The following is a 25,958-nucleotide window of genomic DNA, read 5'->3' as shown; positions in this document are numbered from 1 at the left end:
ATTGTATGGTTCTGTAATTGTCTGTTTATGTTCTGTCTCCAGTAAACTAGCTGGCCCGTCTTATTCTTCCTTGTGCCTTCTGCAGAAGCGCAGTGCTAGTAGGTTGTTTTTGCCCGTCTGATTCATCTGTCTTAAATAGTAAATTAGAAGACATTTTTGGCCTGTAGGTATTTCAAAATATTGATAAATATTTTGAATAGGCAAAGGGATTTGGGAACATTTTTACCCCCGAGTGTAAAATTTGTTCATTTAAAAATAATAGTAGGGGCTGGTTCGATGGCTCAGAGTGTGGGTAAAGGCTCTTGCCATGCAAGCCTGGCAAACTGAATTCAAGTCCCGGAATAAAGGTGGAAGGAGAGAGACCCAATTCTAGAGTTATCCTCTGTCCTCCACACACTTATCATGCACACAAACCATACTAAAAATTTAAATAATAATGATTCAGACAAATTTGACTTCCCATGGCCCCACTTTTCCATGACTTTTCCATTCCAAAGAGGAGGTGGGACTGAGGCCTTGCTGGTGGTCATAACTAGCGCCTCCTCAGGCTGCCACTCTTCACACACCTCTTCTTAGCCTTTTGTTCTGTGGCTTAGGGTTTGTGTGTGTGCGTGTGTGTGTGTGTGTGTGTGTGTGTGTGAGAGAGAGAGAGAGAGAGAGAGAGAGAGAGAGAGAGAGAGAGAGAGAGAGAGAGAGAGAGAGACCTCGCCTGCATTTACTGATAGCTGGCAGTCAGCGTGTCTAGACCCAGCAGTGATGCACACATGGGCTGGACCCTGCCATCCTCATCCTCTTAGTATTATCAGAAATTAGCATCTTAGAATGTACAGAATCAGCTTTTTGCCTTTGCCCTTTTTCTTGAATCTAGCTGACACATAGTCCCATGAACAAATTGGAGAGTTGTTGAATGTCCCCTGTGCTGAGGAAGCTCTGGCTTGTAGGATGGGATCTATAGTAAACTCTCACTTTTATGGGTGATGTATCATGACCTCTGAGTACCTGGGATTCAAACCACAGCCCACATCATGAGGATGTAACAATGGATGGGTCTGGATATTGCCCAGTAAATTTGGTTGGAGCTAGAGAATGATTTGTGGAATGGCTGTGTGACAACCCTGCCCCCACCCCCATTTTGTCCCTGATGGCTTTGCCAGTAAGTTTGCTGGTTTACAATATCAGTCTCTGCAGTTCATTGGCAGCATAGCCTGGAGCTAGTCACTTATGCCTTGATACACTCAGAATCCTCTCACGTAAACTGGGGCCATTTGATGAAACCTGAGTGGTTTTGAGGACTGAATAACATCTGTGAAGTTCCTGTTCCAGGATGAAGGATAGGATAGGCCTTTGAACACAATGACTGTTCTTAACACTCAACACAAAGGGTTTTCTCATTCTCCAGCATCTTGTTTATTTGTTTGTTTATTTAATATTCCATCCTTATTGATATTTTAATAAGTCCACATTTTATTCAAATCCTGAAAATTTCACCTGTATCTGTGTTGCTTAGAATAATAAGTCTTGAAACAGAACAATAGCAATTGTGTGTATTTATATATGTATGTATATGTGTGTGTGTGTGTATGTATATGTGTGTGTATCTACTTATTTTTATTTTGCTCAATGTTTAATTCCAGCTACAGACCTCATTGGCCCATCCAGTTGGTGATAACCTCCCACAGAGCATCTTTGGCACAAGGATCTGTTTGTCATTGGCTAACGTGCAAAAGAAACCCAGATGTATCTAACTTCAAAGCCCAGGTTCTTAAAATAAAACAAAACAAAAAAAGAAAATAAAAACTTTTTTATGTAGTATGTATTATATATTTAGCACATCCCTCCTAACCCTACCCTCTCTTCACCCTTTCTTCCCCTCCAGCTGTCTTCATTACTCCCTAGACAGTTTCACCTCTGCATTCATTGTATACATTCAGGCATAACTTATTGTGGCAACATAAAGTCTAGGAACAGCAAGAAAACATATTTGTCTTTCTGAGACTGGCTTAATTCAAGTAATATTATTATGTCCAGTTGCATCATTTTTCTGCAAATGCTATGCCTCCATTTTTTCTTATTATGGAAACTAATGTCTTTGTGTATATATCCACAGTTTTGTTCATCCATTCTTCTGTTATGGACACTTAGCTTGGCGCCATTATTTAGCAGTTGTGAAAAGTGCCATCCATAATAAGCATTGATGTGTAAGTGTCTCTGATAAGTTGACCGAGAATCCTTTAAGTAAATAGCCAGGAGTTACAGGGCTGACTCATTTGGAAGATCTGCAATCAAGTTTTTGAGCAACCTCTATACCTATTTGCATAATGGCTAGACAAGTTTACATTCCCATCAGCGTGTGTAAAAGGTTCCCTTTTGCCCACATCCTTACTAGAATTTGCTGTTGATTTCCTAATGACTGTCTTCTGACTGGGATAAGATAGAATCTCAAGTAGTTTTAACTTCATGGCTAGTAAAAACATTTTTTATGTTTTCTAAAATACTGTTTTAGAACTTCATCCATAAATACTTTATCTATATCCCTCCTGCCCCTCCCCCTTTCTTCCTCCCCTCTCCCTTCCAAATCCATGACCTCTTCTTAATTATTGTTTCATTTATATGTGTATGTATCTGTGTATACACACACAAACAAATGTATGTACAGCCTGATGAGTCTATTTTGTGTTGCCCATAGATAACATGGATCCAGGGGCGACCACTTGGGATTGAACAGCCTATGTAGGAGGTTATTCTGCAGGAAAATGCTTTTTCTTCTTTCAGTAGCCATTGGCCACCTGTAGTCCTTTATCTAGGGGTGGGACCTTGCAGAATTTCCCCTGTCCACATTGTTATGTCACCTGGTAGTAGCATTATGCTGGTCTTGGTCAGACAGGCATATTTGTGAGTGATCATGGTTCCACTTCTCCTGTCTTTTCTAGGGGGCACTATTGAGCAGCTAGTATCCTGGTCCCCTCTTCCTCAATATTCCCTGAGTCATCAGAGTAGGGCTTACGTTGCAGATCTGTGCATCTGATCAGCTGTGGATCCGTAGAGCAGTCTCCATTTGTTGCAAATAAAAGCTTTGTAGGAGGCTGGGCCATGGACTGACTGACTGCATGACCAGTGATGGAGGAGGGTCATCTGTCTATGTGTTACTCTCATTGGTTAATAAAGAGACTGCCTTGGCCTTTGATAGGACAGTAGCTTAGATAGGTGGAGTAGACAGAACAGAATGCTGGGAGGAAGGCAGTGAGGCAGACGCCTCAGGCAGATGCCATAGCTCTCCTACCCAAGATGGACGCAGGCTAAGATCCTTCCCAGTAAGCCTCCACCTCGTGGTGCTACACAGATTACTAAATATGGGTTAAAGCAAGATATGAGAATTAGCCAATAAGAGGCTGAAACTAATGGGCCAGGCAGTGTTTAAATGAATACAATTTGTGTGTTGTTATTTCGGGTGTAAAGCTAGCTGTACAGGAGCTGGGTGGCGGGACGCAGCCCGCCGTTCCTTCTACAGACCAGGGCTAGACTGAGTGTTGAGGCTGGCATGGATGGGTGAGGTTCCAGGTAACACCCCTGGCTTGGTGGACCTCACTTGTCTACTGACAATCAGTATTTCATCTTTTGTGAGTTGTCTGTTCATTTTACTAGCCTGTTTGTTAACTAGGTTGTTTGATTTCTTTCTTGTACGTGTTGGGGTAGGATGATGTCAACATTGAACTTCTTCAGTTATCCTTCCTTTTCTCTTTTTGAGATAGCATCCATCAGTGAACCTGGAGTGCATTTATTCAGCTCAATTGGCCAGTCAGTGAACTCCAAGAGTCTGATGTCTCCACTTCTCTTGTTCTGGGGTCTCAGATGGGCACTGCTACACCTGTCTTTTATGTAGGTATCAGGGACCTGAGTGCAAATCATTATGTATATAGGCAGGATCTCTCCAAGCCTCTGGGTTGTTTGATTGTTTATAGTTTTACTTTCTGAGTTCTTTAAATGTTTTGGATGCTGCTCGTCCATCAGGTGCATAACTAGCCAAGCTTTCCCTCATCCTGTATTCTGTCTTTTCACTTAGTTAACTGTTGCTGTTCCTGTAGAGCAGGCTTTCATCCAGGAGGTCACTTAGTGGGTTGTTGACCTTGTTTTCCATAGCACTTCAAGTCCTGTTCAGAAAACCTTTCCGTGTACCCACATCTTAAAGTGTCTTCCTTATTTTTTACTCTCATAGTTTGAGTTTTAGGTCTTTTGGGTTTTGTTGTTGTTTTGTTTTTCAAGACAGGATTTCTCTGTGTGGCTCTGGCTGCCCTGAAACTCACTCTGTAGACTCGGTTGGCCTTGAACTCAAGAGATCTGTCTCCTGCTGCCTCCAGAGTGCTAGGATTAAAGGCCTGTGCCACCACCACCTGGTGAGTTTTAGGTCTTGTGTTAAGGCCATGTGTTCATTTTTGTGAGGGTGAGAGATAAATCTGGATTTATTCTTTTACACTAGACATCTAGTTTTCCAGCAGCATTTACTGAAGAGATTCTTTTCTCTAAAGAATATTTTTGGCTTCTTTGCCAAATGTCAGGTGGTTGCCTGGGTTTAACATCTGGAGCTTCTGTTGTCTCTGTCTGCTTTTGTGCCAGCACTAGGCTGGTTTTGTTGCTGTGGCTCTGTAATAGGATTTGGAATAAAATATGATATTTCCAGCATTATTCTTTTGTTCAGGAATGCTTTGGCTATCTGGAGTCTTTTGTTCTTATGAATGAAGATTTTTTTTCTATTTCTGAGAATAATGACATTGGGATTTGGATAGGGATTGCATCGGATCTGTAGACTGCTTTTAATAAGATAGTTATTTTTACAATATTATGTCTTCCGGTCCATGAGCGTGCCTGGGGAACATGGCAGCAGGTAGGCAGGGCTGACACTGGGATAGTAGGTGAAAGCTTACATCAGACCTACAAGCAGGAGGCAAAGAGAACAAGAAGGAAAATGAGAATCCTGAGAATGTCTTGGGCTTTTGAACCGTGAAAACCCAACCCCAGTGACACATCTCCAACAAGTTCACACCTACTAATCCTTCCCAAACAGTTCCACCAACTGGGGACTAATAATGCATATGAGCCTATGGGGGCCATTGTCATTTAAACTGCAAGAGACTAGGATGCTGTTCTCTAATCATGGCTCTCGGTGCTGTTTTTGTTCTCATTTTCCCCACCCTGGTGCGTGTTCTTGGTGGATGTTTTATGAAATTCTGTTGTAATATTGGTTAGATATGCACTAGTTGTGTGGTTGAACACGTGGTCTGCTCTTTTTCATTTTGAAGTTATATTTGCCTTACTGCCTCTTGCCTTTAATAGAATCTGAGATAAAATAGCTTGAAGTTGATAAGAGTAAGATAAAAATTGTTTGTCCATACCAATAGCTAATGCTTATTAAGTGATTGTTGGATAATAGGTACCAACTAAATACTTTTGGTTAGTATGTTGGTCGATCCTTGAATCTACCAAGGCACATGGTTGCCCCATTTCAGACTTTGTAAATTGTATGTGTGTTACGCTTGGAAAGAGTCTGTGCTTAGAAGCAGGGAGATTTCTGTAGCGTCGTCAGAACTGGGCTTCCTTCAATGAGTGATCTATGGCTTAAAGCTTTCAACAGTTTCTTCTGTTTTCTGTTATTGTTGAAACTTCCATAAGGCAGAATTGCATAGTCAACTGAAATATGAACATTGAAGTTCAGCATATTGGTCATTAGCACAGCACTTGTATTGGGTACGGCATCTAGCATGGCTCCTGAGATGCTCCTGACTGGGAAAGCAAAGGGATGAAGTAAAGACAAACACATAGAGAAGCTTGCATGCAGCTGAACACAAAGGAGGCATTACATACAGAAAACAAGGTAGCAGGTTTCTGGTATACACCGGCATCCAGGAGGCAAGTTTATATAATTTTGGTTGTGTAGTGCCTAGGCATCAGTATGGGGTCGGGGGAGCTATGGTGGACATTTTCTGCACACATTATCAACATCCACATCTGGACTTAGAGCAAGGCCTTGCCATCCCTCTGAGCCTCAGGGATTGGGGAGCTTTGCCATTTTCCCCTGTGGCTGAGGGGTTGGAGTCCTTGACATGGCTGTACCCATGTCAACAGCACGTATTTACTCAGGACGTTCTCCATTCCCCACAATTGTGGGTACATAAACTACATGTTATTTAGAGTAAAATTATTGTTTTGGGGGGAAGTCCTGTACTGAAGCTAAAATTCTCATACTTTACAGTGAAAGATTATTTAGTTATTTATTTTCTATCTTTGGAAATGTAAAAATTCTGTCTATTGCTCCTCGTAGTAGAGTGGATCTTAAAATGTCAAAAGTTAATGGCTTCCCTGTTTGTTCTTTGGTTTTCTCCCAGATTAAATTCTCCACATGAATTTTGTATCTTCAATTTTTAATGTCTTTTTTCTTGATTCTTGTGTATATTTCTGGGTTGTAGAAATTGCCTATCTCCTTGTCCTATCTTAGCCTATGTTCTGAGAACTCCATATGGGCCTAGTTTATGGGTATCAGGTACTTGTGAAGGATTCAGATGAGTGAATCTCACTGTCCTTTTGGTGTTATCCCGAGGTCCCCATCGATGTTATGGGACTTTTTCTTGTGCTCCTCCTTACCCTGTTAAATTTTCAGCTATTGGAGTTCTTTGGCTCTGCCACTTCCTGGCTGGGACACTGGGATGCTGTTGCATCCCCTTGCCTGTGTGATTTTCTGTTAAATGAGCTGAGTGTAATAGCATCCTGTTGGCGGAACACCAGCATCCACTGTAAAGAATGTGTGGAGACTGAGTGCTCATCCATGCTTAGCACGGGGGAAGGGATCATCACCGCTCTGCTTTTATTTCTTCCAAAGGTGGCCAGGTGCTGGGAGAGCAGCACTGTGGTGGGGCTGAGTTGGAGCACTGAGGTGGCCCACTAAGCCAGCCTTAGACAGTGATCACAAAAGAATTTCTCAGGTGTTGTTCTGCCCCCAACAAATTAGCCAAGAGGAAGAAGGGAAAGCAGGATGCTTTGCTAGAGAGCCTGAAGGTTTTTCACAAGAGATGGGACCTGAAGTGAGGGAGATGAACGGAAGAGCAGATGGGGACCAGTCTTGGAGCTCTTGCGTTATCAGCCCAAGGGACTCCCGTGCAGTTCCTGGGAAATGGGAACCCACGGAAGAATCCACTTGGAACAGGATCCATGCTGACTCGTGGAAACAGAATTCCACTGGCGATCCAGAGGGACCTCTGAGGAGGTGTGCTGAGGGCTCCTGGGGTGGAGAATGGTCGGGTCGAGAGAGACTGGGAGGGCAGCACCATTACATCACTCTTGCTTTTTAATTCCTGGGCCATTTGAAGCAAAACCAAAGAAAGGCCAGGCTGTCTGTGCGTGGACTAGATTAGCTGCAGTGTGGAGTTCTCACGTGGAGAAAAGTCTGCTGAGGCAGTAGTGCAAGGCTCCCATTGTTGTGGTTCTCCCTGCTCTGTGTGTGTGTGTGTGTGTGTGTGTGTGTGTGTGTGTGCAGCAGTAAGTGTGGATTTGATCTGGGCAGGTAAAGATAAGTTCTCTGGTTTTCTAGAAATACAAAATTGTCTTTCTTTACAGCATCTGATGAAAATACCATTTTTTTCTTTTGATTTTCCTCTTGATAGCTTTGTGTCTGGGGTTGTATTTTTTTCTTTCTTTTTTTGACTGCTTTCTAATTCTCTGTCGAGATATGTGGTTAGTAGCTTAAAAAATGAAAATGCATCAGAAAATGATTCACATGGAAAGTCTTCACTCCTAAGTATGTGCATATAAACAGGAAATATGTACCATAGCAACCGACTGCTGGCTTTGACTGGAAGAAGAGTCATAGAAATACAGCTGTGTTGGGGTGGGGGGCAGCCATGAAGTGAGCATCTGTTTTCTAGAGTGAGGAGAGACCTTTCTTTGCCATCTCATCTGGAATCACTCCCATCCTAGAGAGCAATTTGGATGCTGGGGCTTACAGACCAAGTGAACAGGTGCATAGCTAAGAATGTGCCAGAAAGTGACTGTTTTGGAATCCTTACAGACCTTATTAAAATGTGCTGAAAGGTTTGATCCTTCATTCCCCATACGGCCTTACCTAATGTTGAAGGCATGAATACAAAAGGAGGCAGCTAGAGCTGATCTTACATTTCCACACTAAATACAGGCACTGCATTCATGAAGCCTCTGGCAGTGGACAACAGGCGGCCAAGACTGTGACCCATGAGAGAAGAGGGTAATTTAAGGGTCCCCTTTCCTGTCCTGGTATCTGGCTTGTGCCCATTTTCTGCCGAAGTAGATGTGGCCAGCACCGGGAGAGCCTGCTGTCTCATAGCATGGAGATGGCAGGTCTCTCAGGGCCACTGAGGCTGGAATTCGCCCAGCAAGATAATGGAGAAAGAAGCTCTTGAGAGTTGAGATATCCATAAGATCATGGATATCAGAGAGTAGCTGCATCCAGAGAACAGAAAGACAGATGCAGGAAGGTGTGTTCCTTGAGCACCGGAGCCATGCTGGCGACAGATTGGATCAGCCACATCTCAAGGAGTAAGGACAGAACTGTTGAGGAAGGCCGCTTGCTTGTGCTAGGGATTTAAGGATCGAAGTGGATCCATCTTAACGAAATGTAGACCCTGGAGTCACAGTTGGTGAGGTCGACGAGTAATTTAGCTGCCATAGCTGAACTGAGTCCCTCGACTTTTCTTCTTCTTGGCAGAAAGGAGCATGTGGCTCATATTTAGAACAAAGGTCAACAAGGTGAAGCAGGCTGTCTGGAAACCGTCATTGAGGATCCTGGTCTCTTGTTCTTCTCGGAAAAGACCCTAGGACTCTTTGGAGAAATGATTTCATCCAGAACAGAGAAAGGACAGATACAAGATTAAGTCCTGAACATTTTTTAATGTGAGCAAGAAATAAAAATAAGGAAAACTAAGTATGTTGAAAATACCTAATAGACATCTTGAGGGGCTCTTCCTGGCTAGGTCTGAATTCCATTGTAAAGCACAGGAATGAAGTAGGGATTCGTCACGCGAAAAGCAGGACTCCTGTGTTTGTATGGAACCAGCTGCTTCCCTGGGTGAACAAGTGGTGGACAGTGCTGATAAGGAACCAGGAGTAACATGGAAGGAAGGCTGGAGTCCGTGCGCTGCAGCTGCCCTTAAGTACGGAACAGGAAGAGGTCAGGATACCTGAGAAATTTTCTCCTTCTTCACCTCTCCTCTGTCTTAGGCAGACTGGTCTTATCTCAGATTTATCTCAGACTGGCCTTGAACTCATGATCCCCCTGCCTCAGTTTTCCAAGTGTTGATGTGACAGAGGGCAGACGAGGGGATTTTGAGGTGTAGGACAGGGTATTTGGATGGTATTAAAGTGTTGCCCCTAGATGAGGTATTTGTTGTAAGGCAAAATGCCGGGATTGCTTTTTATTGAATAAAGTGGGTTTTACTTTGGGGTCAGGATAGACCTTGTACCTTCAGATGGGATATTCAGAGAGTTTCTCACTTAGGGAATTTTCCAGCTGAGCAAACATAAGCCATTCTGATTCACCCAGAATTACCCGAGGAAAGGTCAGACAAGCCGAAATGAAATGCTCCATCAATTTAAAAGGGAGGGGCTACATTCTTCTCAAGGTGTTGTGGCAGCAGAGAGGTGCTGTGTGTGCTTCAGGTTAAAGGAAAATAGGAGTGAAGTACTTTATCTAACCCTGGGATGGATCCTGAATTGGAAGAAGTCTCATAAAATTTTTGTTTATTAGGGCAACTGAATAAGAAGTGGGTTAAAGCATCTGTGTCAGTGGTACCAAGGTTGATGACTGCGTTGCAATTGTGTAAGAGTATCTCTAGTCTTTGGGAATAATCTCTGAAGTTCTTTGAGAAAAGGGGCCATGATGTGTGAAATTGATCTTCATGTGACTCAAGACAAAAGTGCTGAATGTGTGTGTGGGAGAGAGCACTTGAATGTTCAGCCATGATAAATATGACTTTCAGGGCAAAGAAATACCGGGTATGTGAGAAAGATAACGGTTCAGTTGCCCCGTATGGATTTTCTACTCTAAGAGTTGTTTTATGTCAGTGTCTTGGTCACATTGCAGACAAAGGTGTTTCTGCATCTGTCGGGTGAAAAGTTAGACCAGCAGATCTCATGCAAGAAGAAACAATATTGGTTCCAGCTCCTAAGTGCTGGAGTTCAGGAGCCACAGAGGATGGGGAAATTGAACCCAAGGCTTAGGCATGTTAGGCCAGTGCTCTGTCGGCTGAGCTGTATGCCAGCCTTTTCATTTCTTCTTTGACATTTGGTAGCTGAGTGGCTTGGGAGGACGTTTTCTAATGGTTGAGAACTTCAACTACTGCTATGTTTAAAAAGAATATTCCCCAGAAGTATCATATCCTCAGGATTGTGGGGTTCCAATGAGGAAATGCACACCACTGCTCTTTGGAAGTTAGAATAATTTCTTCCACAAACACTGGCTTACTTCTTAGAGTTTTGATTATAGATGAAAAATGGCTCAGGCCAAGCTAGAGATTTCCCTTAATTTGGGTGGTCATTTCTCCTCTTAATGGTGAAGATTTTATCTGATTAAAATGAGTTTCTTTCCGTAATGGACACTTTGGTTCCTTTGTTGACTTCTCTCTCATTTCCTGCCTTTGTTATACTAGGCAAAGCTTCTGTGGCTGAAGGAGCTGTGACCTTTCCAGCACAGTGCGGTTGGAGTGCAGCAGGGTGTGTGTGTAAGAGGTAGCACAGGTAAGTGAAATTGCACCTCACTCACTCTCTTTAAGACCTAGTGTCTGACCCAGGTGGCGGTGAGAGAATTTCGTCTTTTGGGGCATCTCAAGGAAAAATCAGCCAAGGAAATGTACCAGGCTTTTTCTTTGTTTGGGGTCAGCACCCAGCTCTCAAATCATGACACAGAGACTTCTTATTAGTGATGAATGCTCAGTCTATTTAGTCTTGTTTCTGGCTAGCCCTTTTAACTTAAATCAAGCTGTTTATCTTTATCTACTTTTTCCTTGGGGCTTTCCCCTTTTCTTTCTGTATGTCCTACTTTACCTACTTCCTCTGTGTCTGTCTGTCTGGTGGCTTCCTGGATGGCTGGCTTCAGGTAGCTCTCTCTTTTTTCCTGGTTCTTTCTTCTTCTCTCCTCTTCTGAGCCAAGATTTCCTATAGGAGGAGGCTGCTTGTTTGTTGTTTGTTCTGGCTGCCCAGAACCCAAATGACCACAGAGAAACTTTATTAATTAAAACACTGCTTGGCCCATTAGCTCTAGCTTCTTATTGGCTAACTCTTATATCTTAATTTAACCCATTTCTATTAATCTGTATATCGCCACGTGGCAGTGGTTTACTGGCAAAGATTTGGCATGTCTGACTCTGGCAGCTCCATGGTGTCTCTCCCTCTGCCTTCCTTTTCCCAGCATTCAGTCCAGTTTTCTCTGCCTACCTTAGTTCTGCCCTATCAACAGGCCAAGGCAGTTTCTTTATTCATTAGCCAATAAAAGCAACACATAGACAAAAGGACTTCCCACACCAATTGTACCCAATTGCACTTTCTACTCATTCGCCTCCTGCTCTGCCTGCCAGCCTCACCCATCCCTTTTCTGCCTACCTATTGGCTGTTCAGCTTTCTATTAGATCAATCAGGTTCCTTAGGCAACACATCTTTACATAATTAAACAAATGCAGCATAAACAAATGTAACACACCTTTACACAGTTAAAGTAATATTCCGCAGCATAAACAAATGTAACATATTTTTACATAGTTAAATATTTCATAACAAGGAAAGGACATTATCTTTTGTGGAGGGTCAGGAAAGGCACTGGAGAGGCCAGCTCGTCCGTTAGAGGAGGCAAGCAGTGTGGTTAGGCAGAATGACAGACTGCACACAGGAAACAGTCTCCTCCTGAGTCATACAAGCCCCAGAATTTTGAAAGATTTCAGAAAGGCTCGGGGGTATCATCCAGGGGCAGTCCCCTTTAGTCCAGGTTTGCTTTCAACTGAAGTCTTTTTCTTAGAAGATTACAGTTAGCAAATATGCTGCCTTCTTTGCATTTGGGCAGCTTATTCCAGGGCTGCTAACAGTGCTAGGGAGGTGTAATAAAGACCTTCACGACATGTATTGGTTAATGCCATAAAGATAACTCAGAAGGCATCAAACATGTCAATGTCACATTAAGGAATGGAAGCAGAGCAGCTTCTCCTTAATTTTAGCAAATGCAAGTCCAAATTCCAACCCCCACTACCCTCCTTGCACCTTCTTACTGTAGTTTGTGGTTGCCGGCCCACCTGTAATCTCTCTGTTCTGGGTGTTTCTGCCTGACGCCTGTGACTTGTGCTCATGTGTGTCTGAATCTGTGCCTGTCTCTACAGAGGGCTTTGTTTTGAATTTACTAAACAGCAGAGAGGACATGGAAAGGGAGGGATTCTTTACAGAATCTTAGTGGAGTCTTACAAGGAGAGGTTACTTTATTGACCTCCGTGACACAGAAGAGCATTTAATAGTACCAACAATGCTGTCAAGACAAATTCTCATGCTGCTTCCGGCATCTATGGTGGTGATTGGTTTTAAGGTCCTTCCAGCCTGTTTGTTGGCAGTTTATCACAGCATACACATACACACATAACATTATTCTGGGTCAGGGGCATGGGAGAGCACATACTTTAAGATTAAAGCTGTGCACTTAGCTTAGTTTGTAAAAGCTTGCATGGGAAATCCAAGATGTAGTAAGGTATGCCACTCTGTTCTCTTAAAGGCGGGTTAAAGACAAATAGGCTGAGCACACAGTAGGCTAGCAGGCCAAGTACACAGCCTTAAATGATTCCAAGCAGTGTGATTAACCTAGCTGCAAGGTCCAGCAAAAGTTCAGATCCTTTGGGGTCAATAGATATTTTCAGAAAAATGTATCGCTATGACCTAGAATATAAAAGCTAACTGTACGACCTAAATAGTGTCTCTATGTCTCTGTCAGTTGCCAATCTAGCATAACTACTATGCCTGGTGTAATTACTATATATACAACTGCGGTATACATAAAGACAGTTCTGCCAAGTTTTGCTTATTTTCAGGCTTGATAAGAATGATATATTTCATGTAATGTTTTTACAACTTGCCTTTTTTGCTTGGGTGTGTTGTGCGATTGTTGTGTGTGATTGTAATGAATCACCTTTTATTGCTAGAACAGGACCTGCAGGTAGAATCCATTGCAGTTCATCTGTGGTCTCGCTTCCCTCCAAAAATCTGGTATTTTCGTTGCCCTCCTAGTATGTGAGGTACTATATTCTAATTTGCTCTTCTTGGTGAATCATGAGACTGAGCGTCTTTTGTTTGAAGAACAGAGCTCACAATTTCAATGCAGACAACACTTTTAATCTTTTCCTTCCCCTCCCGTCTTCTGGCTCAGCTCCTATTCTGGCCTGGGTCTTCCTCTGTAGCCCAGGCTGCCTAGAACTTGAGATCCTCCCACCTTGTCTCCTGAGAGCTGCATTGGCTTCTTTCATTCTTCCCATGCAGGATGGATGCAGCTTATCTCTCTTTTGTTTATTAGATATAATGGAACATTGTTGTTTCCTGTGTGGTTCATTTCCATTGCTTTGGATCAAAGTTTCTGTTGGTTCATATCCTTATTCAGTTCCCATTTTCCTTTATGTCTTGAATTTCTCTTCTAATAATTGTCCTGAATGTTCTATGGACACTTGGCAGTTAAAAAAGCTCAGTGAGCATCTCAAATATTCTGACTCCATTCCAGAATAATATAAAACTCACAGGGCCACTAATGTTCTTTCTGAACTTAGATGATTTTGTCAAACTTATATAATTGTGTCACTGTAAAAAATAAACTCGTTTTTATTAGTTTTTAACACAACACCTTTACCATGTCTTCCACTTTTCTTTCTCCACCCCCATGCCTTTCTTCCATCTTTTCAGCTTGTCCTCCCTCTCCAGAAGGAGAGTCTCTTTTTGTTTGGTTTTAGTTTCTGGAATGTCTGATTCTCACTCTTCCATTTCTCGGATTACAATTACTTCCAGATGGCCTTGTAAACACACTCCCTCATTGTGCCAGTACTGCCTTTCTTGTCAGTGGTGAGACATCTGTGAAGCTTTTGTTTGCTGGTCTTTAGTGAATGGCTTAACTTACTCCAAGATTGTCTTTGGTGATGTGCAGTTCTGGTTTTTTTTTTTTTGACATGTTTTTAATTGTGTATTTCATGTGTCTACAGATTTCTTGTTGTTTAGCAGTTCTGAAAATGCCCTGGCTATTAGTGTTCTAACCATGGTCTCCTACTTAAACTGTCATTTGGACAGGTTAAGTGAATGGCAGAGCTTCTTTTACCTCTCAGCATATTTAACTTCTGTTCGATGTCTGCTTTCTTTTCTGATGGATTTTGTTGACTTCCTCAAGGCTGAACTTCTATTTAATAATTTTCTCTTCTGCTGTATTGAATTTTTCTTTGAGATCTTACTATTAATGATCTTATGTTCTCTTTTTCAAAAGTGCTATTTCTGCTTTCAATATCTGTGAGAATCTCTTTGATGAGGTCTTTCTGCTTTATTTCTTATTTTTAACCAACAATAAATAGTTATTTCATACCTTATATTAGTTAATACCAGGATTTAAACTCCTGAGTACTCTAAGTGAGTCTGATTTATTCTTCCCTGATGTGCGGGTTGAATTTGTTATTTGTTAATAATACAAATGAGGCTTTTATTTAAGAAGATCACAGGTGACAATACCAGCTGCCTAGGTTAGAGTCACCTGGAGATCCGACTGTCTGGGATGCAGAGACAGGAGGATTGTCAGAGCCATTGTTCTAACCCCGTCCAGGCTAATTCATCCAAGCATGATGTCACTTCTTATAGTCCCAGCTCTTGCGAAGCTGAGACATGAGAATTGCTACATTTTATATCATCCTGTGCTACATAATGAATTCTAGGCCAGTTTGGGCTATATAACAGTGAGACTCGTTTCTTACCTCACCCTGCCTTACCAAGTCACTTGATAATTCTGTCTTGGAATCTCAAGGTATAACTTCTGTGGACTACAGACCCAGGACCATTTTTTGCTTGCTTGTTTGTTTCCAGGAGTATCTGGAAGGCAGGATGTCTAGATTCTCTTCACTGTGCCTGAAGTCTTAGCTGTCTCCCGCTCTTTCATTCTGCTGAGTTTACTCTTCAAGAATCTTGGCCTAAGTTTCAGTGCACGGCTGTTGCCATGTTCTCGTAGATCTGGTGTTTGTACCCGAAGCTAACCCTTGCATTAAATCCATTATAATTTTCTAGCTTTTATCCAAAATTATTGTACAGCAGAAATCTACCCCAGTTCCTGTCCTAGGAGTGCCCAAGTGATTAAAACACACACAAGGAAACAAAGCAGTGCTTTCTCAGGCTCAGCTTCCTATATTGCACCATCTGTTTTCTGTTCAAGTGTCATTTTTCTTTCTATCCAGACTACGGCACATAGAAGATTCAACTGCGGGCTCTGCCTGTGCATGCCTTTCTTCTTCACATGGAGTGGAGAAAGAAGCAGTTTGCTAGTGTGAATCAGAGGTCTCATTTGTGTGAGCACCCTCGGTGTTTAGCCTGTCCTCTGTTAGGTGTGGAAGGCAAAATGAAAGGTTTCATTGATAGAATACTAAGCTGCCTGGGGGCTTGGGCATCTGGAATACTTCAAAACGGTATGTCCGGGACAATTGCTGATTTCATAGTTTCTCCTTTTTCTTTGTTCTTTTGCAGAACAAGCCCAATCATACCTCTTTAGATGGTACAAAATTTTGACAGGTGTGTGTGTGTGTGTGTGTAATTAGTGATAAAACTGGGCTGTAAGGCATGCTTCTAACCCACAAGATCTTTATCCTTTGCTGGTTCTAAGGAGGGCATTGTGGCTTTTCTAATGCCCGCATAACCTTAGAAAGGCAGGCTCTGCGGATGTTGCTGGAAAATGCTGAGCTGTGACTGGAGGCTCTCCAAAGATTGACTGGTATTTTCCTCACAGAAATAAAAATGCTAGAAAGTTCTGCAGTTTCTTTGGATTTCAGCTTGGATTGGTAGTTCCTTATGTCTGTGCCCTTTACAGTCTTGGTTTTGTATTGTTTTGTTTTTGTTTTTATTTATTTATTTATTTATTTTGGCGGTGGTTCAGGCCCTGCTGCTGGGTTTTGTTTTCTAAGTGGTGTTGGGTTGGCTGGACATTCTTGAAGTTACAGGGAGCTGGGGGGAAGTGAGGTATAGGACTGAAGAAGCTTGCCAGGGAGCCCTGGCAAGCCCTCTGGGCTGCCTGTCCCTAGTGAAGGTCACTTGGCTATGGGGGAAGAATGCAATCGCCTCAGCTTTGGCTCTGCTGGCTTGGGCCGGGTGGTTCATTTAGCAGCAGAAGCTGGACCTCTGAGTCTCTGCCCCGCCTTTTTATTTTTACTCTAAACATGCTCCTTTGAAGGTTGTGATTAGTGAGAGCCCCTTGTCTGACTAAAATATTCTTATTCTTGTGTATATATTAGGCAAAATCATTTCTAACATGGTTCACCCAAGTATAGTTAGTTTCTTACTGTGGACCAGCCTAATAATGTGGCATTTCAGATGGCTATGTCTTTTAGGATGTTTAAAACTGGGTCTTGCTGGCAGTTGTCAGAGTAACTGTGAGTCTCCTTTTGGTCACCAGGCCCAGTTTTTGAACCCAGGGCAGTGCTTTGCTAAGTGCTCTCTCTGGTTCTTAGCGATCCAGCAATTTGCCTCTGAGGTGACACTGGTTACTTGCTCTCTTGCCTTGGCTGTGGACCACTGGCCATTTGCACATCGTCTCTCCACCTCTCTGTCCCAGACTAGTTTACTTCTGAACAATGGTTTGGATGGATGAGATTCCTTCAAACTTGTAGTGAGAGCTGTGGGCAGGCCTGCTTTTCGTCTTGCTCGGCTCCCACATGGTTAGCTTTACACCGGAAATAACAACACATGAATTGTATTCATTTAAACACTGCTTGACCCATTATCTCTAGCCTCTTACTGGCTAACTCTTACATCTTGCTTAACCCATTTCTAATAATCTGTGTAGCACCACAGGTGGTGGCTTACCGGGAAAGATTCAGCATGTCTGACCTGGTGGCTGGCTTTATGGTGACTGTCTCACTGCCTTCTTCCTCCCAGCATTCTGTTCTCTCTTCCCCGCCTACCTATGTTCTGACCTATCAGGCCAAGCAATTTTCTTTATTAATTAACCAATGAAAGCAACAGATAGATAGAAGACCCATCTACATCACAAACCCTTTTGACTACAAGTTGTTACCTGCTTGCCAGTTCACCTTTTAAAAATGCCTTCAGGAGTAGCTTGGTAAGCAAGCACATGCTTTGAATCCCAGCACTTGGGAGGCAGAGGCAGGCGGATCTCTTCGAGTTCAAGTCCAGCCTGGTATAGGGAGTGAGTTTTAGGACAACCAAAGATACACAGAGAAACCATGTCTCGCAAAACAAAACAAAAAACCACTACCACCAACAACAAATGCCCACAGGATAATTTGGTTTTTTGTTCATCTGTTTCTTTTGCTTCTGTAATAGTAAGGTGCTGAGAAGTTGGAAGCATAGTTCAGAGGAAGCCATATCTGCTTTATTGGTAACCAGACCACCTTGGTCCCATTTGAAGTTGAACTCAGCCTGCACGGTTCTGGTTACCACTTAGCTCTCCGGAAGCATGCATTTCCCACTTTATAATCGCTTTGATCTGTGCATTTGCCGGAGCAGTGCTTCCCGAGTATTTTGGTTTTATAGCCACTTAATAGTCTTGAATCTCTCTTTTTCTTTCTCTCCCTACCCTGTTTGTGTGTGTATTTGATGTTCATGTGACTAACAGGCTTTCTTTTGCGCCACCAACCAGCTCCCAAATCATGACACAGAGGTTTCTTATTAGTTATGAATGCTTGGCCTTAGCTTATGCTTGTCCCACTAGCTCTAAAAGCTTAAATTAACCTGTTTCTTTTCATCTGCATTTTGCCTCAAGGCTTTTTACCTTTCTTTCATTATGTATGTCCTACGCTGTGTCTTTCTCATGGTTGCCTGGCTTGCTGGCCTTGATGTCTCCCTCACTTTCTCTTTTGCTCTCTCTCTGTTCTTCCCTTTTTGTCTAGATTCTTTTTCCTATTTATTCTCTCTGCCTACCAGCTCTGCCTATCCCTTTACTACCTAGCTATTGGCTGTACAGCTTTTTATTAGATCATTCAGGTGCCTTAGGCAGACAAGGCAAAACAGCAACACATCTTTACATAATTAAACAAATGCACCATAAACATAGCTATACATTGCTATGTAAGTAAAAATGCAGCATAAACCTATGTATCTCGCCTTTACATAGTTAAAGTATTATTCCACAACATGCATGCACACGCGTATGCATGTAGAGGCATGTAGAGGTTGACATTGGGTGACTTCCTCAATTGCTTTCGATCTTGCCTTTTGAGGATAAGGTTTCTTATTAGCCCGGCAGTTCCCTGATTGAGGTAGACTGGAAGGCCAATGAGTGCCACCGACCTCACTGTCTCCACTTTCCCAGGCTGTCACTTCAGGCCTTTTTCCTGGATTCTTGGGGGCCAAGCTCAAGTGCTCACACTTGCCCATCTAGCACTTAAGTGAGCTGCCTCCCCACACCCTTTGTATTTGTAAAAGTCACTCAGCACTCCAAAGAGCTTCATTGACATGAGTTAGACCCAGCACATCATAGAAGCAGAATAATGGTGCCCAAAGATGTCTATGTTCTGACCCCTGGAACCTGGGAGTGTGTTTTCATGTAGCAGAAGATGCAATAACTATAATGAAGCTAAGAATCTCAAGATAGAAAGAGGTGTCTAAATTGTCTAGTCTTATCTAAACAAGGTGTTAGAGCTGGGTCCAAGTAGGATCCCATGAACTCACATGAAATTCCTTGTAAGACTGCGATACAGTGGCCAGTGTCAGGGAAGGAGACATGAGATTGAAGCAGACATCAAAGTGCAACACAGCCCAGGGGTCCTGCTCTGGCCCTGTTCTCCTTCAGCGATGTACTGTGAACCTGACCTCTAGAACTGTGAGATCATATGTGTGCATTGCTTTCAAGCCATCGAGTTTGTAGTCAGGTAGTTTATAAAGACTATAAGTGAGTTGGGCTCATAGATCTGGAGTCTAAGAAGTCTAAACACATGGACCAGCATCTGGTGAGGGTCTTCTTGCTGTGTCATAACACAAAAAGAAGCACCGTACATGGTGAGATAACAGTGTGGGAGCCTGGCACCACTTCAGCCTCCTCGAGTCCTAATGACTTCCCAAGGCTCCATCTCCAAATATAATCAGGACCAAATATAATATAGTCAAATATAGCCATAACCATCACAAATGGCAGTCACCGAAATGTTAGGCTCCCTTCTTTTTGCTCCAGGATGAGCTAGGAAAAATGAGCATGTTTGCTTAGACTGTTTAATTCAGAAATAGCTAAAATAATACACAATAGCATGGAGGCGGAGGCATAATTGCAAGGGAGTGCATTTTTTGGCATTTGTAGATAAACCATACAGAATATCTTTTGTCCGCTGCTCACAGGCAGATTTTGATAACTCGTTTGGACCTTTTGAAGTTAACAATAAGCTTCCTTTCCCTGGGAAGAAGGAAGTTGAAATGACTTTTAAGACTTGGCTTTGATTTGCAGTTATTCTTCCTGGCTTTGAAAAATCCATGAGGTGCTACCTTTCTGCTGGGGTCATCTGCAGTGGCCCCTGCCACTCCCTAGCAGTGTCCTGCAAGTTAAGCACCACTCAGGCCCATTTTCTGTATAGAGTGCTACCTGCTTTGACACGGGTATAGGGGTATAGAAAGTGTGACAGTTTGCGTTTAAGTGGCTTGATTTGGAGCTCATTGGAAAGCTTTAGTAAAGATTTCATTAAGTGGTAAATGTGCTTTTAATGTGTTTGTGGAGTTATGTTTAAATGGACGATTGTAATGTTTGTTGTGTGACTGGATACTTGGGAGGTATTTCGGGGTCCTCCCTATGACTTTCAGTTGTTCTTCAGCTTGTGCGTTGGAGAAGCCTGCGTGCCATACTTTATCATCTGCGTTCTTGGCTGTACTGATTTAGAAGGGCAATTTTGGGGTGGCAGAAAAGAAGGCAGAGAACGTAACTCTGGAGACTGGAGTTCTTTTTTTTTTGGTTTTTCGAGACAGAGTTTCTCTGTAGCTTTGGAGCCTGTCCTGGAACTAGCTCTTGTAGACCAGGCTGGCCTCGAACTCAGAGATTCGTCTGCCTCTGCCTCCCGAGTGCTGGGATTAAAGGCGTGCGCCACCACCGCCTGGCGAGACTGGAGTTCTTGTGTAGAAGGATCCTCATTTGGGGACCACAGCTAGGGTGACCTTTGCAGACCAGAGCTGGGAGACACGTCTACACACTTTGAAAACGTTTTCCAGAGGCCCACAACTGCCTGCCCTTGCTAGTTTCTCTTACTGCATGGGGTGCTGTATAACCAGGACACAGGTTCTTTCCAATTGAGCCTCAGTTATATGAGGGAAAGGAGACGCAAGCAATCAGTGACATTTGATGTTGTGTGACCGTGAGTAGAATTCCCATCGGAGTAGCTCAGTGTCTTACGTATAGCACCACAATGGCGGCCTCTTTTACCAAATGTGATCACAAGAATCTATTGTGTTTCTGTATATATTTTAGGTCATTGCCTGAGAGCTCCCCGATAGCATGCTTGAGCTTATCTTGACAGTCCCGGAGGGGAGAAAGAGTGCTTGGTGGGCTATGGTACCCTCTCCTCTCCTTTTCAGATGGCCATACTCAGGGATGCTGTGGGTTGACAAAGGTCAAAATGGCCCATTGCTTGTTAGGAGGCAGCCCTCTGAGAAACCATGTGATTGATTGCATCGGTGCTTAGTGCTGTTTAGAATCATGGGTGGTACTGTGGGCACCATTTTGATTTGAGAGTTTTTCCATTGATGAATCATTAAATGTAAATGCTTTTTGTGTGCAGAAGCAGGGCCGAGTGCTATGTCTGAGTTAACTATCAGTTCCTTGGCTCCTGAACTTTCTCAGAGCTGGCTCAAGAGATTCAGCAGAGGAGAGAAAAGCTTAGAGTCTGCCAAATCCAGGCCATTCATTGCTTTGGACTAGGGTCTCCTGGGTGTGTGTTTGTGAGGGTGATTTGAACATTAGATGTGGCAGTGGAAAGATAGTCTCTCTGGAAAGAGACTTTCTGCAAGTGTTCCCCTGCCCGACCCCTTTTCTTGAGTGTGTCCTGACGACTCCCATCCCAGCTGTTATGGATTCTGGATGCTTCTTGAGCGCCATGCCTCTGCCAGCACAGCTCTTGGCAGAAACCCTTAGCAATGAAGTCATAAGGCACAGCTTGCGCTTTGCTCCATTGACCTTCACGATAGCGGGGAAGATCTGCTTTCCCCCACAGTGCTGCTTAGCTGCTTGTGAGCCTCAGTCATGTGTGGGAATGTCTTGTTTTCTACTTGTCATCTCCTATGGCTCTGTCCCTGTCCTTTTTTGGACACATGGGAATATCCCTGTCAACATTTAGTTGCTTTATAATATACTTCTTAAACTAGACTACCTATACTGCATCTTTGATAGATTTCTTTCCCCTTAAGATCCATTTGTTTCTCAGTCCACTCCCTCAAAACCCTGTGGCTAATAATGCAATTTGATAGCCACACTTCACTTTTGCAAAACATTCTTTGATTCAGTTACCATGTGCCTGGGAACTTGGGTGTAGATACCAGGTGATAGAGATGTATCAGGTAACGGGGACTATTGGTATTGAAGAGGGAGGTGGCGCAAGATATGGTTACAAATAGCAGTAGACTGAGAGTAAGGAACAATTCTGGCTGTCAGTGTGGGTCCCACAGACTCGAAGAGAAGATCATGCTGGATAGTAATTAAAAGCTGGTGATGGATTCCAGTGTTCACTATTCCTGAGAGCATCTGAAACAAGGGGCTATGATGGTGACAGCCTATGGGAGAAAGTTGCCATAAGGTGTCCCTGAGATAACATCACTTGGAGAATTGACGATACTGTATCTCTTCCGAGTCAAGCTTTGGTCCAAGGAGATGAGTGGTCTTCAGGAAAGCTCTTAAACTCTGGAGATCTTTGGTAGATCTTTCTATTTTGAGAGCATCTTGGCTGTGTGCCTAATACTTAGCCGTTCTGAGACTTGGCTGTTTGGTTCCTGTGGAGGGCCTGGGCCTGGAGCACTGAGCCTGGGAGTGGGGTTTGCTTATTAGGACCTTCTTCTCGGTCTTATCCAGACTACGCTCGTGATTTGTCACCGTGGGTAGTGTGTGCCAGCTTTGTGTGGGCGTGTGAATCTACTCGAAGTTCCTTTGAAGGCAGTGGTCATTGTCTTCTGACAGCATAAACAGGACCTGAAAATTGAACTCCAGCTTGCTCATAGCAGCTGTGGAGGAGATAGCTGTCTCATTTGTGTAATATTTTTAAATTAGGATCGAGGTTTTGCAATCAAGTCTAGCCTGGAGCTTCCTGTGTAGCCCAGGCTAGCCTGGAGCTTTCTATGTAGCCCAGGCTAGACTTGAGCTTGATCTCCTGCTTCTGTGTTCTGATTGTTGGGGTTACATGCATGAGTCACAGTGCCCTGCTTGATAATTGTTTTTTTCCCTTAAAGATTTATCTATTGCCGGGCGGCGGTGGCACACGCCTTTAATCCCAGGAATGGATGACAAGGAGAGAAGATGGAAGCACAAAGGGGGAGAGAAATCTGGAATGAGTGAAGTGTTTTTTTTCTCCCTCTCCCTCTCTCCCCTGCCCCCGCCTGCCATGGTTGTGGCTGTTTTTTGTCAGAACTGACAGAGCTGAACGTGAAGAAGGATGGGTTACTGTATGTAAATGAGACCTCATTAAAATGGACTTTTGAGGTGGGATTCCCCTCTGTATGCTATGAATATGTTTTATTACCAGTGATTACTAAGGAAGCTGTTTCATCCTATGGCTTAGTAGAATAAAGCCAGATGGGAAATCCAAACAGAGATATAGGAAGTAGGTGGAGTCAAAGAGATAACATGTAGCTGCCAAAACAGATAGATGCCAGCTGCCAGCCATTACCTTACTGGTAGGCTGCAGTCTCATGGTGATTCACAGATTAATAGAAATGGGTTAATTTAAGGTGTAAGAGTTAGCTAGAAATATGCCTAAGCTATTGGTCAAACAGTGTTGCAGTTAATATAGTTGCTGTGTTATTATTCGGGTCTGGGTGGCCAGGAAACAACCGAGCAGCCTCTGCCTACAGACTTTAAACTGAAAACACTACTGATAATTATTTTAGCCCTAAATGCTTCGAAGATTCAGTGTTCCCTTGTGCTGGTTGGATAAGAATTGAAACTTCTTTAGTGTCATGTGCTGGCTTGTTAGGATGTATGGTTTGAGCCTCACTGGGACTTTGACCTCTAAGCCACAGGAATAACTCTTACCATAGAGGCGGGTGCTGTCCCAGTGCCTGTTAACACGGTGTTCCTGGGAGAGTGTAACAGGCTATGGCTCTTAGTGATTCAGGCTTTAATGTGTGAACATTTAGGCAAATTTCATTCATCTTCTTCTGCTCTGCCTTTGATAGTTATAATTAGTAGAGTCAAAATTTCAGATTGTTTTGTTCCTTGACCATAACAACTGTGCTGAGATTTTCAACTTCCTCCCCCATAATAGATTTTCAAATGTAAAAAAAAAAAAAAAAAAAATGCAGTTTTTTTTTTTCCTCCAATAGGAGGCTCCTTGTTGGTTTAAAGTAGGTTTTACTAGATTAGGTTGACTTTGCTTCTGCCCAGTAGTCAGCTTGGTTGAGTAAACAGTTGCTGATTGTTGACCAAGTGCACGTGCCTGTCATGAGGTGTTGAGTTTACCCAAGAAGAAGAGTTGTTACCATCTGCTAAGCTGGACCAGACCATGCAAGGGTGGTTGGAATTGCCACAGGAAGAGCGATGAGGAGAGATCATTGTTCAGGGCTGGGCCTTGATGTGTAGATGTTGTCTGGCCAGAAAAGAGTGCTATATGGATGGTTTTTTATTTGTTTCTGGCCCTAATTCTTCCCTCCCTTCCTCCCTTCATCCCTTCCTCCCTTCCTCCCTCCCTCCCTTCCTCCCTCCCTCCCTTCCTCCCTTCTTCCCTCCCTTCCTTCCCTCCCTTCCTTCCCTCTTTCTTTCTTCTGAGAGTGTGAATGTTACATGCAGTTCTTACCTTTGGGAAGTCATGACAAAGAAGTTTAAGTTTCCCAACTAAACAGGTATAATAGGAGTCAGACGATGTGAAAGATTTAAAATACAAGTAATACATTACGTTTATTCTCCTATTCATTGCTGCTCCTGCTGCATAATCAGCTGAGCATTTGCAGATGGAGTAACACGAGTTTTTGCAGGTCTCAAAAACCCAGCATAGGTCACACAGGGCAAAACTCAGCTTCTGACAGGCTTGAGGGTATAGATAGTTTGTGTTCGTGGCTTTTCCAGTTTCCAGGGCCTGCCAGGATTCTTTGGTACATTACCTTGTTGACTGAGATTTCTGTCCTGACCTGCCTGCAGCTGTTCAGTCCCAAAGAAAAACACAGAGGTCTACATTAATCATAAACTGGTTGGCCTATTAGCTCAGGTTTCTTATTAACTAATTCTTACATCTTATGTTAACCCATAATTCTTGTCTGTGTTAGCCACATGGCTTGCTTGGTATCTTTATCAAGAAGGCATTCTCATGTTGCGTTTTCTGCATCTGGGTGAAGACCGCAGACTGCGCTTTCCTCTTCCCAGAATTCTCCTGTTCTTATCACCCCACCTCTGCTTTCTGCCTGGTGATACTACACGAAGTTGTGTACTCTTAAAATTTGCTCCATCTTGCAGTGGTGGGATTTAAACTCAGAGCTTCACAGGCATCAGGCCAGGAGTCACTGAAGTGCACCCCCAGCCTCCAGACCCTTAGTGTTCGTGCCCTGTGATAGTGTTAAATGAGTCTGCATTGCTTTCTTAACTGAAGGTCGGACCAGTGCTGGAGCAAACAGTAATCAGGGAAGATTGGTCAGAAGCCCCACAGATACCAAGGTCTGAGAATCCTCAAGCACCTTGGTAAAAAAAAAAAAAAAAAAAAAAAAAAAAAAAAGAGGCAATATTTATATATATACCCTCCTAAAAACTCTACGTCATCTCCGGTTATTTGTAATGCCTAATTTAACATGGTTTAAATGAAGAGGTCTGTGCATGTTCGGTACAGATATATTTTTCCCCGAGGTATTTTCCATTCCAATTTGCTCAAATTCAAGAATGATGAAATTGTGTATATGGTTCTCTCTTTGTGTCACCACACCATGGTGACAGTGTGCCTTGCCAGCTTGAAGCTCCTGAGCATGGAATGAGGCCAATTAGGATGCCATCCCTAGAAGAGTCTCATGTGTTCAGTTGGTGGCTTGTAAGTGGTATTATGATACTAACACATTAGTTGTTAACTGATTGGTTTGGGGGAACGGGTGAGGCAGTTGGTTTGAGGTCATACCTCAAACTACTGGTTTGAGGTAGTTGGATCGCATAGAAATTAAACTTGCATATACATCAGACTTAATACAGAGATTCGCATACTGTTTTGTATGCAGTGGTGTATGCCACGGCTCAGGCCTCTTTCTGTCCCCGGCTCTTGCACAGAAGGGTAATCATGCATTTTTTAAAAATGTGATTTTGGTGACCCAGAGTGTTTGGTAAGAGGTCCCAGCTGCCTGTTCTCTAGCCTGCTTAGCCTACTCCCTGTTGTCCGGGGCCCGGGGCTCCCATGTCCTGTGCTCTCTGTTGCTCAGTAGAGCAGCTGCTCAGAGATGCAGGGACAAGAGACTTGTTGTGGGACTCGGATCTGTGGCAGCTAAAGGGGAACAGACTGTCACAGTCCTTCTGTTTGCCTTCGTCAGTTCAGGCAGTGCTTGAGGGGGGATGAGCTCATGGGGATGGAGTTTGTTGACCAGAC

General features: G+C 43.3%; 1 protein-coding gene across 11 annotated transcripts in view; it reads left to right on the top strand.

Annotated features, from left to right (window-relative positions):
- Sgms1 (sphingomyelin synthase 1) overlaps nt 1–25,958 on the top strand; it is a 265,738-nt gene that overhangs the window by 82,084 nt on the left and 157,696 nt on the right. For 10 of the 11 annotated variants that reach the window (XM_038344312.2, XM_038344297.2, XM_038344311.2 and 7 more), the window contains one exon: nt 10,665–10,752. The exons of the other annotated variant lie outside the window; for it this stretch is intronic. The gene's annotated coding sequence lies outside the window, so the exon portion shown is untranslated. The remainder of the gene's footprint in view (nt 1–10,664; nt 10,753–25,958) is intronic. 11 annotated transcript variants of the gene reach the window in all.

This window comes from Arvicola amphibius, chromosome 1 (genome assembly GCF_903992535.2).
Source record: "Arvicola amphibius chromosome 1, mArvAmp1.2, whole genome shotgun sequence".
Taxonomy (NCBI): Eukaryota; Metazoa; Chordata; class Mammalia; order Rodentia; family Cricetidae; genus Arvicola; species Arvicola amphibius.
The sequence above is the reverse complement of the archived record's forward strand: the minus strand, read 5'-3'. Positions and strand labels throughout refer to the sequence as shown.